At 45.3% G+C, this 16,609-nt stretch overlaps 1 non-coding gene and 1 pseudogene across 1 annotated transcript; one reads left to right on the top strand and one right to left on the bottom strand.

Moving 5' to 3' along the window:
• LOC136403316 (c-Myc-binding protein pseudogene) overlaps positions 1-16,609 on the top strand; it is a 113,185-nt pseudogene that overhangs the window by 79,638 nt on the left and 16,938 nt on the right.
• On the bottom strand, positions 6,472-6,547 carry TRNAA-GGC (transfer RNA alanine (anticodon GGC)). The gene has a single exon. It is a non-coding gene; the product is annotated as a tRNA-Ala (tRNA).

Raw genomic sequence — 16,609 nt, 5'->3', positions numbered from 1 at the left:
GGGATTTGACACAATCTTACTCGCGCAGTGGGCTCTCCAAGACCGAGACCTCAATGGAGAGTTTTGGGTCCTGCCTTAGGCTTATCTGGGACGCATCTGGTTGTACTCTGGAAGAGATGTCCATTTGTGTTTGCACATTTATTCATACTTTAGGAAGACAATTAGTGGGAACTGAGTCAAGCAGGTTGATCAATTCTGCCTTGGGTTTTCAGAGCATCTGTTTGTGTTTGCACATTTTTTCGTGCACTAGGAAGACCATTAGGGGGACTAAGTTAACCCTGAACTTCTGGAGACATCTGGTTGTACTCTCAGAGAAAGACCTGAGTGGGGACATTTGGTGGTACCACATTTGGGGGTGCTCTCAGGAAGAGACCTGAGTAGGGACTGAGTTAACATGGCTGGGCAAGCACCTGAGAGGAGTGATTGGAAACCCCTTGTGCCTGAGCCTAAGTTCTAGAAACATGGCTAGGAGTGCATCTGATGAGTGATTGGTGTGTGAGTGGAAATCTCTAGTGTCTGAGCCTAAGTTCCAGGAATGCAACTAGGACCCCTGTGTGATTGATGTGCGAGTGAAAATATCTGGTACCTAAGCCTAAGCGACTAGGCTAATCGTATTGTTAAGGCTAAGAAGCCATCACCATTGGTGAAGAATTGATCCTTCCAGCCACTAAAGACATTTGTTGTGAACTTCTAGGAGAGGCTGTGGTTAAAAAGATAGCACAGATGCCTCTTTTGGCTACCACCATCACACGGCACGTTGAGGAAATAGCAGAGGACATTGAATCACAATTGTTGGAAAGGATTAATAAATCACTGTGGCATGCTCTCCAGGTTGACAAATCTACAGATATTGACAACAAGGCAATGCTACTTGTTTATGTGAGTTATCTTTATCAAGAGGATGTGCATGAGGATATGTTATGTGCACTATCATTGCCTACCAAAACCACAGCCACAGAACTATTTAAATCACTGGATGACTATATATCAGGAAAACTGAAATGGTCTTTTTGTGTCAGCATATGCACAGATGGAGCTGCTGCCATGACCGGAAGGATGTCTGGTTTAACTACTTGGATTAAGGAGGTTGCACCTGAATGTGAGTCTACGCATTGTCATTCACAGGGAAATGCTGGCTAGCTGAAATATACCACCAGAACTTAACAGCATATTGAATGATGTTGTTAAAGTTATTAACCACATCAAAGCACATGCCTTTCACTCGCGCCTGTTCAAGCAGCTTTGTGAGGAAATGAACACAGAGCACACAGACACCTTCTCTTATACACAGAAATAAGATGGTTATCCCTAGGGAGGTCCCTGGCCAGAGTGTTTGAATTATGAGAGCTGCTGCAGAGATTTCTCTCAGAAAAAAAGTCACCGCTAGCAGCACATTTCAGTGACAAGGAATGGGTCGCAAAACTCGCTTACTTGTGCGACATATTTAACCTCCTCAATGAACTCAATCGGTCACTTCAGGGGAAAATGACAACTGTCTTCAAGTTGGCAGATAAAGTAGCTGCATTTAAAGCCAAACTGGATTTGTGGGGACGACGCGTGAACGGGGGTATATTTGACATGTTTCAAACATTCACAGGAATTTTGGAAGAGACTGAGCTCAAGCCTTCATTGTCCCAGCTGGTGCACGATCACCTGTATTTGCTTTCAAAAGAGTTTGAACACGACTTCCCAACCACAAAAGACCCACGAATTGCCAAGGAATGGATCCGCGATCCATTTGTCAACAAATCAGGTGAATTCAGCGTGTTTTAGGCAAGAAGAGGATCAACTACTGGAGATCGCAAATGACGGCAGCCTTAAAAATATGTTTGAGACTACAACTCTGCCGGTGTTCTGGATTAAAGTCATGGCAGAATACCTTGAGATCGCCACAAAAGCACTAAAAACCCTGATGCCATTTCCAACATTCTATTTGTGTGAAGCAGGATTTTCTGCAGTGACAGCAACCAAAACAAAATTATGGAATAGACTGGACATAAGCAACACACTTCAGGTGTCATTGTCTCCCATTACCCCTAGATGGGACCTTCTTGTTGCAGAGAAACAAGCTCAGGGCTCCCACTGATTTAGCGTTATGGTTATTGAGAGATAGGCTACTATTTCTCATTCTATATAAACATAATAAATAACCCTTAACTTACAATATTTATAACAATGGTGAGTTGTATTTTTCATGCACTTTATATTTGTTTTTGTGTTGTATTTTTAAGGCATGTTTAAACGTTATCATAGCGACTGGAAAGTGTTTGGAGGCAGAAAGGATGTTACTCATGTTATGTTGTTGGTGTGATGTTAAGAGGACACTTCTAATAACGTTGCATATGAGTACACAGTGGATTCATGTTTATTTTTATTGTAGTTTCATGATTGGTAGTGAGCCTGAACCTATCATATTACATATTGATGTCAGACACAAAATGTTGTCAGAATAATAAGTTTACGGTAGAGCGTTGGCCTAGCGTGCGGAGGACCCGGGTTCGATTCCCGGCCAGGGCACACAGGAGAAGCGCCCATTTGCTTCTCCACCCCTCCGCCGCGCTTTCCTCTCTGTCTCTCTCTTCCCCTCCCGCAGCCAGGGCTCCATTGGAGCAAAGATGGCCCGGGCGCTGGGGATGGCTCTGTGGCCTCTGCCTCAGGCGCTAGAGTGGCTCTGGTCGCAACATGGCGACGCCCAGGATGGGCAGAGCATCGCCCCCTGGTGGGCAGAGCTTCGCCCCATGGTGGGCGTGCCGGGTGGATCCCGGCCGGGCGCATGCGGGAGTCTGTCTGACTGTCTCTCCCCGTTTCCAGCTTCAGAAAAATGAAAAAAAAAAAAAAAAAAAAAAAAAAGAATAATAAATTTAAATACAGCCTGAATAATGAGGACATGCTCATTCCTCCTTTAACTTAGCCCAATAAATATCATGTTCGACAATTATATTTAAAAATACCACAGTTTTACGCCAGTTGCATAATTTTATTTTGTGCATTTATCCATCCCACCCTAAAGGCCGGTCTATGAAAATATTTCTGACATTAAACCGGTCTGTGGCCCAAAAATGGTTGGGGACCACTGCCCTAGGGCACCAAGAATCCCAGGTACCCTGACCCTTATATTGACTTAATGGTGTAAAGCACTGTAGGTCAAAAAGAAGATTAGGATCTCATTGCCAGCTGGGTAGTTACAAAATAGTGAGTGCACTTTATTTTTCTCAGTCAATTAATAGTTTATTTAGGGTAGTAGTTTACAATCCTCTTATTGTAAACTGTACTAAAATTATATTAATAATAAGGCATATAGAATTGTATAGGCTGCCAAATCCAAAGACTTCCTTTTTGTACCAAGAATTTCTTGTTGTGTAAAAAAATATTTTTCATGTTAGAGATGTATATGTTATTTCAAAAGCCTTTCATTAATTCTCCATTTTATTTACTGTTTCATAGCTCTGTGATGTTGAAATCTTGGTTTGGGTATTTGGGAATATGTATTGGTTATTAATAATGTCTTTTTATGTAATATTTAGTTTATTATCATTTTTGGAGCAGTATTGTTCAGTGTTAGGTCACCAAACCTAGAGTAAAAAATATTACTATTGATTAGCCTAGACAGTAAAATTACAGCATAAATAAGGTATGTTTTCTTTTTCTTTTCTTTTTTTTTTCACAGAGACAGAGAGAAAGAGAGACAGACAGGAATGGAGAGAGATGAGAAGCATCAATCATCAGTTTTTTGTTGTGACACCTTAGTTGTTCATTGATTGCTTTCTTTTTTTTTTTTTTTTTTTTTTTTTAAGAGAGGAGAGAGAGAGAGACAGGGGGGAGGAGCTGGAAGCATCAACTCCCATATGTGCCTTGACCAGGCAAGCCCAGGGTTTCGAACCGGCGACCTCAGCATTTCCAGGTCGACGCTTTTGATTGCTTTCTTATATGTGCCTTGACTGTGGGGCTACAGCAGACCAAGTAACCCTTTGTTCAAGCCAGCGACTTTGGGTCCAAGCTGGTGAGCTTTTGCTCAAACCAGATGAACCTGCGTTCAAGCTGGCAACTTCGGGGTCTTGAACCAGGGTCCTCTGCATCCCAGTTCAATGCTCTGTCCACTGCGCCATGACCTGATCAGGCAGGTATGTTTTCTTAAAATGTAAAAGGAAACCCTGGCCAGTTGGCTCAGTGGTAGAATGTCGGCCTGGCGTGCAAGGGGTCCCGGGTTCGATTCCCAGCCAGGGCACACAGGAGAAGCGCCCATCTGCTTCTCCACCCCTCCCCCTCTCCTTCCTCTCTGTCTCTCTCTTCCCCTCCCACAGCAAGGCTCCATTGGAGCAAAGATGGCCTGGGCGCTGGGGATGGCTCCTTGGCCTCTGCCCCAGGTGCTAGAGTGGCTCTGGTCGCAACAGAGCGACGCCCCAGAGGGGCAGAGCATCGCCCCCTGGTGGGCAGAGCGTCGCCCCCTGGTGGGCGTGCCGGGTGGATCCCGGTCGGGCGCATGTGAGAGTCTGACTGTCTCTCCCCGTTTCCAGCTTCGGAAAAAAAAAATGTAAAAGGAATTTGTGATTAAGTAAAATATAAAATTTATTGGTCATTCCAATTGGTGCTTGTAACTAAATCATTAGAATGTAAGACATAGCTCCCAAGCAAGTGAGGAAAATTTAGACATTTTTCCCTCAGTTTCTGTTAGCCACAACCAGAAAAGATATTAAGGTAGTCAACTTAGCCTTTACATGGCAATCAGCTCTAGAAATTAAAATATATATTGTAAATTTCAAAAAGGGTTGTGTAAGATATTTTCCCCGCCAAGGAAGGAAGAAGAGTGTAACCACGAAGTGTGGAATAGCAAAAGCTTTATTTAGTAGACCACTTCACAGATGAGGTTCTCTGGTCTGCAAGATGGGCCAGAAAAGTCACGTGGATTCTCCCACGGGGGGGGGGGTAATTTATAGCGTTGGTAGGGTGTTTGGGTTAATATGATGTGGCAAAATTTCATTGGCTGACTGTTGTTCTTTTTCAAAGGGCTCCAGGAGTCTGCTCCCCTGAGATAGTGGCTTTCATCCACTGACCAGGACAGCAAAAGAAGGGAGACTCCCTAAAACTTAAGAAAAACCAGGCAGCTGAAGATGCTACCTAATACCAGTGGGGTTTCTAGGAAATTTTAATAACTTTACTAAGACCCCTGTTGCTAAAGGTTTATTCGCAACCAATAAGAAAAAGATTTTGCCAGCAGGAAAGGAATAATTAAAAAGGCCAGACTTAGAATCTATTACAGAAGGCATAATATCTGAGTGTTTAGTTTATGTCCAAGTAAATACTAAGCAAAGTAAGGAAATTGTGGGAAAAAACAGGGAAAGAGGAACTTTTCCAAGTAAACATTTAAAAATAAACTTTAATAAAATAATTGACAGATAAATAGAAGCTTTTCCTACTGGAAGTGGAGCCACAGTTACAATTGTTAGAAAGTTGCTTTGTAAAATTCTTTCCAGATGTAGCTTGCCCATTCTAATGTTAGGCCTGCATTTATGTCCAAAATCTCACAGCTAGTAGGAAGGGAACCCAATATTAATTAGAAACTAATTTGAAGTTACATTGTGCCTACCAGCCCCAAAAGTTCAGGGCAGGTAGAACACATGAATCAAATCATAATAGAAAAGTAACCACTCCTTCCTTAAGTATTGCAGGGTCCACAAATTACTCAGCAGCCTGTTCAAAGAGTGTCTAAGAGGCACTTCCAGCACCGCCAGGAGATCTGGCACATAATTTTCAGCCTGGGGACTCAGTCCAAGTAAAAAAGTACATCACTTAAGGACTGACTCCCACGCGAATGGGTCCACACACCATGATCCTGACCACTCCCACTGCTGCCAAGGTAAAAGGCATGCCCACCTGGGTCCACCATAACCAGTTGAAACCTGCAGTCCCACCAGAGACACCGTCATGGGCAGTGGAGACTGACCCCACCAACCCTTGTAAGTTAACCCTGAGAAGGATGACATGCCCTGCTCCAGCCACAAACTGGAAGCTGGTTGGTCTATGCATGGTTAATACATGAAGAAACTCACTAAGGACCTCTTTTTATTAGACTTTGAGGAAGAAGGGAAACTGGGGTAAAAGAAAAGCCAGCTTGGTTGTCACTAAAGGTTAAGTTTTTTTTTGTTTTATTTATTTATTTATTTTTGTATTTTTCTGAAGCTGGAAACGGGGAGAGACAGTCAGACAGACTCCTGCATGCACCTGACCGGGATCCACCCGGCACGCCTACCAGGGGGCAACGCTCTGCCCACCAGGGGGCGATGCTCTGCCCCTCCGGGGTGTCGCTCTGTTGTGACCAGAGCCACTCCAGCGCCTGGGGCAGAGGCCAAGGAGCCATCCCCAGCGCCCGGGCCATCTTTGCTCCAATGGAGCCTTGGCTGTGGGAGGGGAAGAGAGAGACAGAGAGGAAGGAGAGGGGGAGGGGTGGAGAAGCAGATGGGTGCTTCTCCTGTGTGCCCTGGCCGGGAATCGAACCCGGGACTTCCGCATGCCAGGCCGACGCTCTACCACTGAGCCAACCGGCCAGGGCCAGGTTAAGTTTTTTTTAAGAGTTCTGACCAAAAGGAATTGTATAGTAATAAAAGATGGGGGATTGTGGATGGTGGATTGCCTGCCCACCACTGGGAGGGGCCATTCTTGCTGTTTGTTTGCCTGAGAAGCAGTTTCCACTGCCTAAGTGCTTGACTGCCATTGTAAGGCTCTACTAAACAGAATGGCTCAACCCTTTCCAGCTCTGCAGTTTCTCTACCATCTGACCGAATCCAATGTGGACCTGCGCCTCAGCCACCAGCATTGCAAGAACTAAAAAGGATTCCCAAACACAAAGATTAAGGTGCTGAGCACAAAGTTCAAGGTGTCAAGTGCAAAGATTAGGTGCCGAGTGCAAAGATCAGGTGCTGAGTGCAAAGATCCTGTTGCAGGTACAAAGATCACATGTCAAGTACAAAGACCAAGGTGCCACGTGCAAAGACCAAGATGGCATTGGGGCATTGGGTGCAAAAAGGACCAAGTGCAACAGAAGAATAGTAACTACACAAGCCTAAAGAATGTAGTTACTCCATGCCATAGCCTGTAATACAGTGGCTCCTCCCGGTCAGGAAGATGGTGCTATTAGAGCTCCACCCAGTCAGGAAGATGGTGCTATTAGAAGGTGAGCTCACCTTCTCCAAACCTTGACCGAAGAATAAAGTTTCTGCTCTGCTTTACAAATAAATAAATAAATAGATGATAGATAGATAGATAGATAGATAGATAGATAGATAGATAGATAGATAGATAGATAGATAGATAAAAAGGTATAGGTGATAGACATATGAAATTCCAACTGCCCTTTTATCGTCCCACCTGGCTGCCTGACCTCACCCTTACTTCCTAGATAATTGCCTCTGAGGCAGAAGAGTTCCAGAAAGCTGATAAACCTGCCCCAAGAAGTAGCATTCCAGAAATCTGAAATCATAAAACCATAAAAGGGAACATACCAGAATTTTTGACTCAGTACCCTCTCAGGCTCTCCCAAACGCTATAAAATTCACCTCATAATTTGTAACCAGTGCTCTTCTCCCTGAGAAGTGCCTGCCAGGGTTCCTTTCTTCCTTTCAATAAAGCCTGTTACTCTGGTCTTTTTGGATGCCCATGGATTCTAACATTTGCTGCCAAAACCCGGGACTGGGTACTAACTGCCTGGACAATCCCTCTTTGCCATCCAAACTTACAACCAGGAAGCAATGGGCAGCAGCAGCTCATCCCAGGCTTACTCCCTGATTCCATTTGGATGAATAATTGTAGGTTGATTGGCCGGCAGTCTAACCCTGTCCTGAACCCCTGCTGGATCAGAAAGGTAAAAAGTTTCTCCCTTCCCTTTCCCCAGTTGGCTTCTCTTTTCCACAAAATTAGCTCTGTTCAGATGGTTTTCTCTGACACACCTCACATTTTGAGGGGTTTGACTTTTAGTCTCAGTGGACTGCACAGAAAACTAGGCGCCTAGACAAACCTCTCCACTCTCTCGAACTTCTCATCCTCAGAGCTCCCTGACAGGTAGTGACGACCTCTATCAGGGACGACTCCCCCACATGAATTTTTCTCCTCTTGGGACAATGGCAAAAGTCAGGGAAGCCCCCTCTTGCTCACCTGTCTCCACGGCTCTTCAGAGTCTAAGCCTTCCTACCAGACCCCTCTAGGATGTCTCATAAAAAACCTCACTAAGTTGGGCCTCTCTGACCTTAAGCCAAAAAACCTCATTTTCTTCTGTAACACTGCATGGCCCCAATACGATTAGGCAATCACTTCCATTGGCCTGAAAACGGGACATTCGATTACAACATACTGAGAGATCTAAATAATCTTTGCCAATGGATGGGAAAGGCTTCTGAAATTCCTTACATGCAGGCTTCCCTTCACTTTTGCTCCTGTCCTTAATTTCTGTATCGCTTGTTCTACATGCAGGTCGTTTTTGGCCAAAGAAACCTCATCTAAAACCTCTGCTCCTAGTCTTTCCTTCTCCATGGACTCCCAACTCTCTCCCCCTCCTGCCTGACCCCTGGAGGCACTCCTCTCTCTGGACCCCTCTCTGGTCCCTCTGCAGATCTTCTCTGCTTGAGTCTCTTCCCTCCAGAAAGCCCCCTCCTTTCACAAAATCCTGTTTCTCATTCACTTGCAAATACTAGTCTCTCTTTCTCCTCCCCTGCTGGCCAGGGGTCCCTCCCTTCTCCACTCTATTCTTAAACTCCTCTTCCCTCCTTACAGACTGGCAGCTCTGTCTCTCTCTCTTTTTTTTTTAATATATTCATTTTAGAGAGGAGAGGGAGAGAGAGAGAGAGAGAGAGAGAGAGAGAGAGAGAAGGGGGAGGAGCTGGAAGCATCAACTCCCATATGTGCCTTGACCAGGCAAGCCCAGAGTTTTGAACTGCCGACCTCAGCATTTCCAGGTTGATGCTTTATCCACTGCACCACCACAGGTCAGGCTGTCTCTTTTTCTTATTTGACCCATCCCCCTACCCCACCTGCTTCTTCTATTGAGCTGTGTGAGTGAGTAATCTGTCTTGTCTCTTTGTCAGAAAATATCTCTAGTATAATTTTAATTGAAACAAGTAAAGCGTGCTCATTTAAATTCCTTAATTCATAATCTGTATGTGAAGTCTTTGTTTAATGTGCAACTATGTCTGTTTCTAAGTCCTTAAACTAATAATTACCCACCTCTTAAACTAGGCTTACTCATCCCCATGGACTCTCCTTGCAATACCCCCATCCTTCCTGTTCAAAAACCTTCAGGGGCTTATTACCTCATACAAGCCTTACACCTAATCAATGAGGCAGTAATTCCCCTCCATCAAGTAGTCCCTAATCTCTACAAGTTACTGTCACACATTCTCTCAAACAGCACTCACTTCATGGTCCTAGACCTCAAGAATGCCTTATTTACCATTCCTCTACACCCTGACACTTACTTTCTGTTTGCATTCACCTGGACTGACCCGGACACTAATGCAGCCCAGCAACTTACACAGACTGTCTTACCCCAGGGGATCAAAATCAGCCCATACTTATTTGGGCAGGCACTAACTCAGGATTTAGCAGCATGCAATCTCAAAACTAGTACTGTCTTATAATATGTAAAAAAACCTAGTCATCTGCAGCCCCTCCCAGCCTGCCTCAAGGAGACATACCGCCACCCTTCTTAACTTCCTCACTATGAAGGGATATCATGTTTTCTATGCTAAGGCTCAATTTCATTCTCAGTCCATAGTCTATCTGGGCATCACCTTAACCCCCACCACCTGAAGTCTCACCCTAGATCGAACTCAGACCCTCTGCAGTCTCCAACCACCTACCACCACAGATCAAATCTTTTCTTTCCTCAGTTTAATAGGCTTCTTTAGACACTGGATTTCCAATTTTGCTCTCTTAGTCAAGCCCCTCAGTGAGATCTTCTGAGTATGGCTTTTAAGGTCTATAATGGCCAAGGGAGTAACAGAAAAGGCAAATAAGGCCCTCAAAAGGTCAGGAAATACCAGCTTTTGGCAAACACACTTAAAGGCTCCAGTGCCCTAAAAGGCGTTATAGAATTCTATCAGAGCCCTGCTCCAGAGTGGAAAGTAAGGTCATTGAACTTGAAGCCTGCCAGGCTTCCCAGTCCCATCAAGGGACACATTATTGTTGTGGAAAGAGAAACATGAGAAGGTAAGCTGCCCCCTTGCTCCTTTAAGAGAGGGTTCAGTCTCTTCTGGCCCTGCTCCAGCTACCTGTGACCTGAGCTTGCCCAGCATGTTGGGAATTGCCACTGAAGGCCAAAGGACATCATTCATGAGCCTAAGGTATTTCTTCCAAGTAGCAGATAAACTAATCTCATTTTTTGTAAATACAAGGGCCATTGACTATGACTTGCTTGAATATTTGAGTTTTATTTATCCCTCAAAGATCTCTACTGTGGGTATTGACTGTCTGATTTTGTTGCTTTATTTATGTATTTATTTTACAGAACAGAGAGAGAGTCAGAGAGAACTATAGACAGGAATAGACAGACAGGAACGAAGAGAGATGAGAAGCATCAATCATCAGGTTTTCGTTGTGGCACGTTAGCTGTTCATTGACTGCTTTCTCATATGTGCCTTGACTGTGGGCCTTCAGCAGACCGAGTAACCCCTTGCTTGAGCCAGCGACCTTGGGTCTAAGCTGGTGAGCTTTTTGCTCAAGTCAGATGAGCCTGCACTCAAGCTGGCTACCTCAGGGTCTCGAACTTGGGTCCTCAGCATCCCAGTCCAACGCTCTATCCACTGCGCCTCCGCCTGGTCAGGCACTGTTGCTTTACTTAATGTATAATATCTTCTTTTTTTTTTTTTAAGTTTTTTTTTAAATTTTATTTATTCATTTTTAGAGAGGAGAGAGAGAGGGAGAGAGAAAGACAGAGAGAGAGAAGGGAGGAGGAGCTGGAAGCATCAACTCCCATATGTGCCTTGACAAGGCAAGCCTAGGATTTCGAACCAGTGACCTCAGCATTTCCAGGTTGACACTTTATCCACTGCGCCACCACAGGTCAGGCTGTATAATATCTTCTTTATTTCTCTTGTCTCAATGCCTCATGCCTATTGTAGGCTGGGACCTGCTGCTAATTCCAGCTAGAAGAAGTGGTCACTTGGACTTAAACTCTAGCTGCAATGTAAAAGAAATGTAAACACCCTTTCCCTAAGTACTTGCAGGTTTTACAGGTTACTCAGCAAACTGTTCAAAGACTGTCCAAGAGGCACTTACAGCAGTACATCACCCAAGGCCTGACTTTTACGTGGACAGATCCACACATCATGATCCTGACAACTCCCACTGCTGCTAAGGGTGACTCTTTCCTCCACCCTGACCATCTGGAGCTCAGAAACAGAGAAACAAAACCGACCCCTTGTCCTTCTATTCTCTATTCACCTCTCAGCCTGCCTCAACCAATCAGGGGCTTTCTACTTGTGTGGGACCAACACCTATATGTGTCTTCCTACTAATTAGACAGAAACCTGTATCCTAATCTATGTCACCCCAAATATCAACCTAATCCCACCCTATGAGCTTTTCTTAATTCCTAGTACACTACCAGTCAATCTAAGGACCAAAAGAGCTGTACAGGTAATTCCTCTTCTTGTTGCTTTAGGAATCTCTACAGAAGTAGGTCTTGGGGCAGGGGGACTGGCCACTTCCTTGTCTTATTCCTACTCTTTCTCCCTCTCTGAAGCCCAGCGAATTCGTAAACATGGAATCAGTTGTTTCCACAAACTGGGTGTCTTGATTATTGCCTTTCATTGGTCCACTCACTCTCCTATTTATTTTTCTAACTTTTGGACTCTGCCTCTTATGTTTGTTCACTAATTTCTTACAGAACCGCATGCAGAACTTCGCCAATCAGAAAATTGGAAAAATCTACCTAAGCCTACACTCGTGAAACAGAAAAACCTGGAATTCTATAAATACACCCCTACTCCAAACAATGGTGGGAAAACCCCTTGTTCTCCATGCTAGCACCAATTATAGGACCAATCCTAATTCTGTGCCTAATTTTTTTTTTCTGTATTTTTCTTTAGCTGGAAATGGGGAGAGACAGTCAGACAGACTCCTGCATGCGCCCGACGACCGGGATCCACCCGGCACGCCCACCAGGGGGCAATGCTCTGCCCCTCCGAGGCGTCGCTCTGTTGCGACCAGAGCCACTCTAGCACCTGGGGCAGAGGCCGAGGAGGCATCCCCAGCGCCTGGGCCATCTTTGCTCCAGTGGAGCCTCGGCTGTGGGAGGGGAAGAGAGAGACAGAGAGGAAGGAGAGGGGGAGGGGTGGAGAAGCAGATGGGCACTTCTCCTGTGTGCCCTGGCTGGGAATCAAACCCGGGACTTCTGTATGCCAGGCCGATGCTCTACCACTGAGCCAACCGGCCAGGACCTCTGTGCCTAATTTTTTTTTTTTTTTGTATTTTTCTGAAGCTGGAAACGGGGAGAGACAGTCAGACAGACTCCCACATGTGTCCGACCAGGATCCACCTGGCACGCCCACCAGGGGGCGACACTCTGCCCTTCCGGGGCATTGCTCTGTGGCAACCAGAGCCACTCTAGGCCTGGGGCAGAGGCCAAGGAGCCATCCCCAGCGCCCAGGCCATCTTTGCTCCAATGGAGCCTCGCTGCGGGAGGGGAAGAGAGAGACAGAGAGGAAGGAGAGGGGGAGGGCTGGAGAAGCAGATGGGCGCTTCTCCTGTGTGCCCTGGCCAGGAATCGAACCTGGGACCTCTACATGCCAGGCCGACGCTCTACCATCTGTGCCTAATTTTAATGCTTGCCTCTTTCTTTATCAAGTTCCTACAGGCTCAAATTAAAGAAATCTTCAGGATTACCTACAATCAAATGCTTTTACAACCCCTATTCCAACTACCCCAAGGGGGGTTCATGAAGGAGGCCCCCAATAGGGATAGCAGCAGGAAGTAGCTCCAGAAGATGGCTGGTCTGAGAGAAACCTCCTTCCTGAACCCCATACCCTCTCTTTTCCCCCACCTTTTTTCCTTTTTTATCATACCACAGAGTTGAGAAGTAATAGATATATGAAATTCCAACTGCCCTTTTGTTGTCCCACCTGGCTGCCTGACCTCACCCTTACTTACTGGATAATCACCCCTGAGGCAGAAGAGTTTCAGAAAGCTGATCAACCACTTCAAGAAGGAGCATTCCAGAAAGCTGAAATCATAAAACCATAAAAGGGAACATACCAGAACTTTTGACTCAGTACCCCCTCAGGTTCTCCCAAATGCTATAAAATTCACCTCATAATTTGTAACCAGTGCTCTTTTCCCTGGGAGAAGTGCCCGGCAGGGTTTCTTTCTTCCTTTCAATAAAGCCTGTTGCTCTGGTCTTTTCGGACTCCTATGGATTCCAACAATAGGGCACAGGAATACTTTTTGAAAGAGAAAGAAGAAAGTAAATTGTTATAAAAGCCAGTTATTGCCTGACCAGGCAGTAGCGCAGTGGATAGAGCGTCGGACTGGGATGTGGAAGGACCCAGGTTCGAGACCTCAAGGTCGCCAGCTTGAGCGCGGGCTCATCTGGTTTGAGCAAGGCTCACCAGCTTGGACCCAAGGTCGCTGGCTCAAGCAAGGGATTACTCAGACTGCTGAAGGCCCGCAGTCATGGCACATATGAGAAAGCAATCAATGAACAACTAAGGTGTCACAAAGCACAAGGAAAAGTTGATTGATGCTTCTCATCTCTCCGTTCCTGTCTGTCTGTCCCTGTCTATCCCTTTCTCTGACTCTCTCTCTGTCTCTGTTAAAAAAAAAAAAAGCCAGTTATTTCTGAATATTTCAGAAAATTTATAAAAATTAAGAATTGCCTCATGCATCTCGTTAAAATGTGTCAAGGATTTGATTCAGGATATAAAACCAGTGGGAATGTGGTAAGGTGCCAGAGAACTGTAAAACTTAGTATTGGCAATGCCATTTTAAAAAGAAAAAGTCAGGCCCTGGCCAGTTGGCTCAGTGGTAGAGCGTCGGCCTGGCGTGCAGAAGTCCCGGGTTTGATTCCCAGCCAGGGCACACCTCTCCCCCTCTCCTTCCTCTCTGTCTCTTTCTTCCCCTCTGTTGGGCAGATAAAATGTATTATGCTCACTTTGTTAAAGATGACACTGCCCACGAGGAGGCCATCCCCAGGTGATATTAATGTGTGTTGGGGGGCAGGCAGGATCATTGTAGCCTGGGGCTTGGTTTTGGGATTAAGCCTTTCCCACCCTTTTTGATGTGGGGTGGTACAATCCCATCATGCCTCAGAGGAGTGACTGTATTAGAGACTTCCCTATTTTGTATATTGGATTAGAGGTTGTGAAGCTACAATATAAAATGGGGGCAGAACGGGACCTTGCTCTCTTGGTTCCTGAGATTATCATTAGAGGAGAGAGCAGAGCAGAGAGCAGAAGGAGGCCATGTGGAGTAGGCCAGGAGAAGCAGCTAAGATGGCGGAGTGTTTAGTGAGAGGCCAGTTTGTGCAGTTTGACGCTGGAGAAGGAAGGAGATAGGGAACAGAGGTGAATAAGTCTGGTGAGCTAGAAACCTTTGATTCTAGGAAACTCGGATAAGTCAGTAGCTTTGTAAGCACTGAATGTGAGTGGGTTTTGGAGCCCAGTGTATGTTTTTTACTTGCCCGCCGGGTGCAAACTAGGATTAAAGACTATGGCCCACCAGTTTGTGGCTCCATTGTTCCTTTACCGACTGTCCGAATCTAATGCGAACCTGCATGGGCCAGGCTGCTTTGATAGTGGCAGCCCTGGCTACTGGCTTTACACCCTCCCGCAGCCGAGGCTCAATTGGAGCAAAAATGGCCTGGACGCTGGGGATGGCTCCTTGGCCTCTGCCCCAGGCGCTAGAGTGGCTCTGGTCACGGCAGAGTGATGCCCCCGGAGGGGCAGAGCATCGCCCCCTGGTGGGCAGAGCATCGCCCCCTGGTGGGCGTGCCGGGTGGATCCCGGTGGGATGCATGCGGGAGTCTAACTGTCTCTCCCCGTTTCTAGCTTCAGAAAAATACAAATAAATAAATAAAAAGAAAAAGTCAGGCTTTTTGTTCCATTTTTTCCTTGGAAAATGGAGGGAGAAGGATATGAAAGACTCCTGACTTACAAGGACAACTGGGTCATTTAGTTTTAAGTTTTCTGAAAGGATTAAGGTTATCTAAAGAACTTCCTTTTTATTTCAATAAGAGACAAAATTTACATACCACCCTACACTGATTTTAGCTCTCCCTCCCTTCCTGGAATCCTGATTAACATGTACCTCTAGGCTAGGAGTGGGAAACCTCGTTGGCTGAGAGAGCCAGGTATGCCACATATTTTAAAATGTAATTTTGTGAGACCAATACAATGACCCGTGTACGTTATGCATTATCCAATAAAAATTGGGTGTTGTCCTGGAGGACAGCTGTGGTTGGCTCCAGCCACCCGCAACCATGAACATGAGCGGTAGAAAATGAATGGATTGTAATACATGAGAATGTTTTATATTTTTAACGTTATTATTTTTTTATTAAAGATTTGTCTGCGAGCCAGATGCAGCCATCAAAAGAGCCACATCTGGCTCACGAGCCATAGGTTCCCGAACCCTACTCTAGGCAAAGAAGGAGAGATAGACACTAAAAGTTTTATCAATGTCTTTGATAGGTAAAATGACATCACCATTTTGTTACCTTGAAAGTTTTGTTTTTTTTAAATCCCCTAGACCAGTGTTCCCCAACCCCTGGGCCGCAGACCAGTAGCTGTCCGTGGCCATTTGGTACCGGTCCGCAGAGAAAGAATAAATAACTTACATTATTTCCATTTTATTTATATTTAAGTCTGAATGATGTTTTATTTTTAAAAAATGACCAGATTCCCTCTGTTACATCCATCTAAGACTCACTCTTGACGCTTGTCTTGGTCACATGATACATTTATCCATCCCACCCTAAAGGCTGGTCTGTGAAAATCTTTTCTGACATTAAACCAGTCCGTGGCCCAAAAACGGTTGGGGACCACTGCCTTAGACAAATGTTATGATCTTGTTAATGATTGTGTCATGCTGTCATGCTCTCCCCAACCTGTGTGTGATCAAAGGGTATATAACCAGCCTCTGAGATACATTTGGGGCTGCACGATTTGGGTCAGATATGCCCTGTGTCAGTCAGATGCGGCCAGCATATTAATAAATGTCCTCCTTTTAATAAAATCCTTCAAAATTCATCTGGACTTGGTGTCTCTACCATGGAAGTGAGGTACAGTACTTTACAACAGAAGGACAGGTTGTATGAAAGTATACTGTGGGCTCATATGTATTACCCATTTTTAAATTTTTATTTTTTTATTAAATTTTTATTTTTTAATTTTTTTACAGGGACAGAGAGAGAGTCATATAGAGGAATAGATAAGGGCAGACAGACAGGAACAGAGAGAGCTGAGAAGCATCAATCATCAGTTTTTTGTTGTGACACCGTAGTTATTCATTGATTGCTTTCTCATATGTGCCATGACCACGGGCCTTCAGCAGACTGAGCAACCCCCCCTTGAGCCAGTGACCTTGGGTCCATGCTAGGGAGCTTTTTGCTCAAGCCAGATGAGCCCAC

The sequence above is a fragment of the Saccopteryx leptura genome, chromosome 4, assembly GCF_036850995.1.
Source record: "Saccopteryx leptura isolate mSacLep1 chromosome 4, mSacLep1_pri_phased_curated, whole genome shotgun sequence".
In the NCBI taxonomy this organism is placed as follows: Eukaryota; Metazoa; Chordata; class Mammalia; order Chiroptera; family Emballonuridae; genus Saccopteryx; species Saccopteryx leptura.
Note: the sequence above shows the minus strand (reverse complement) of the source record. Positions and strands in the feature narration are given on the sequence as shown.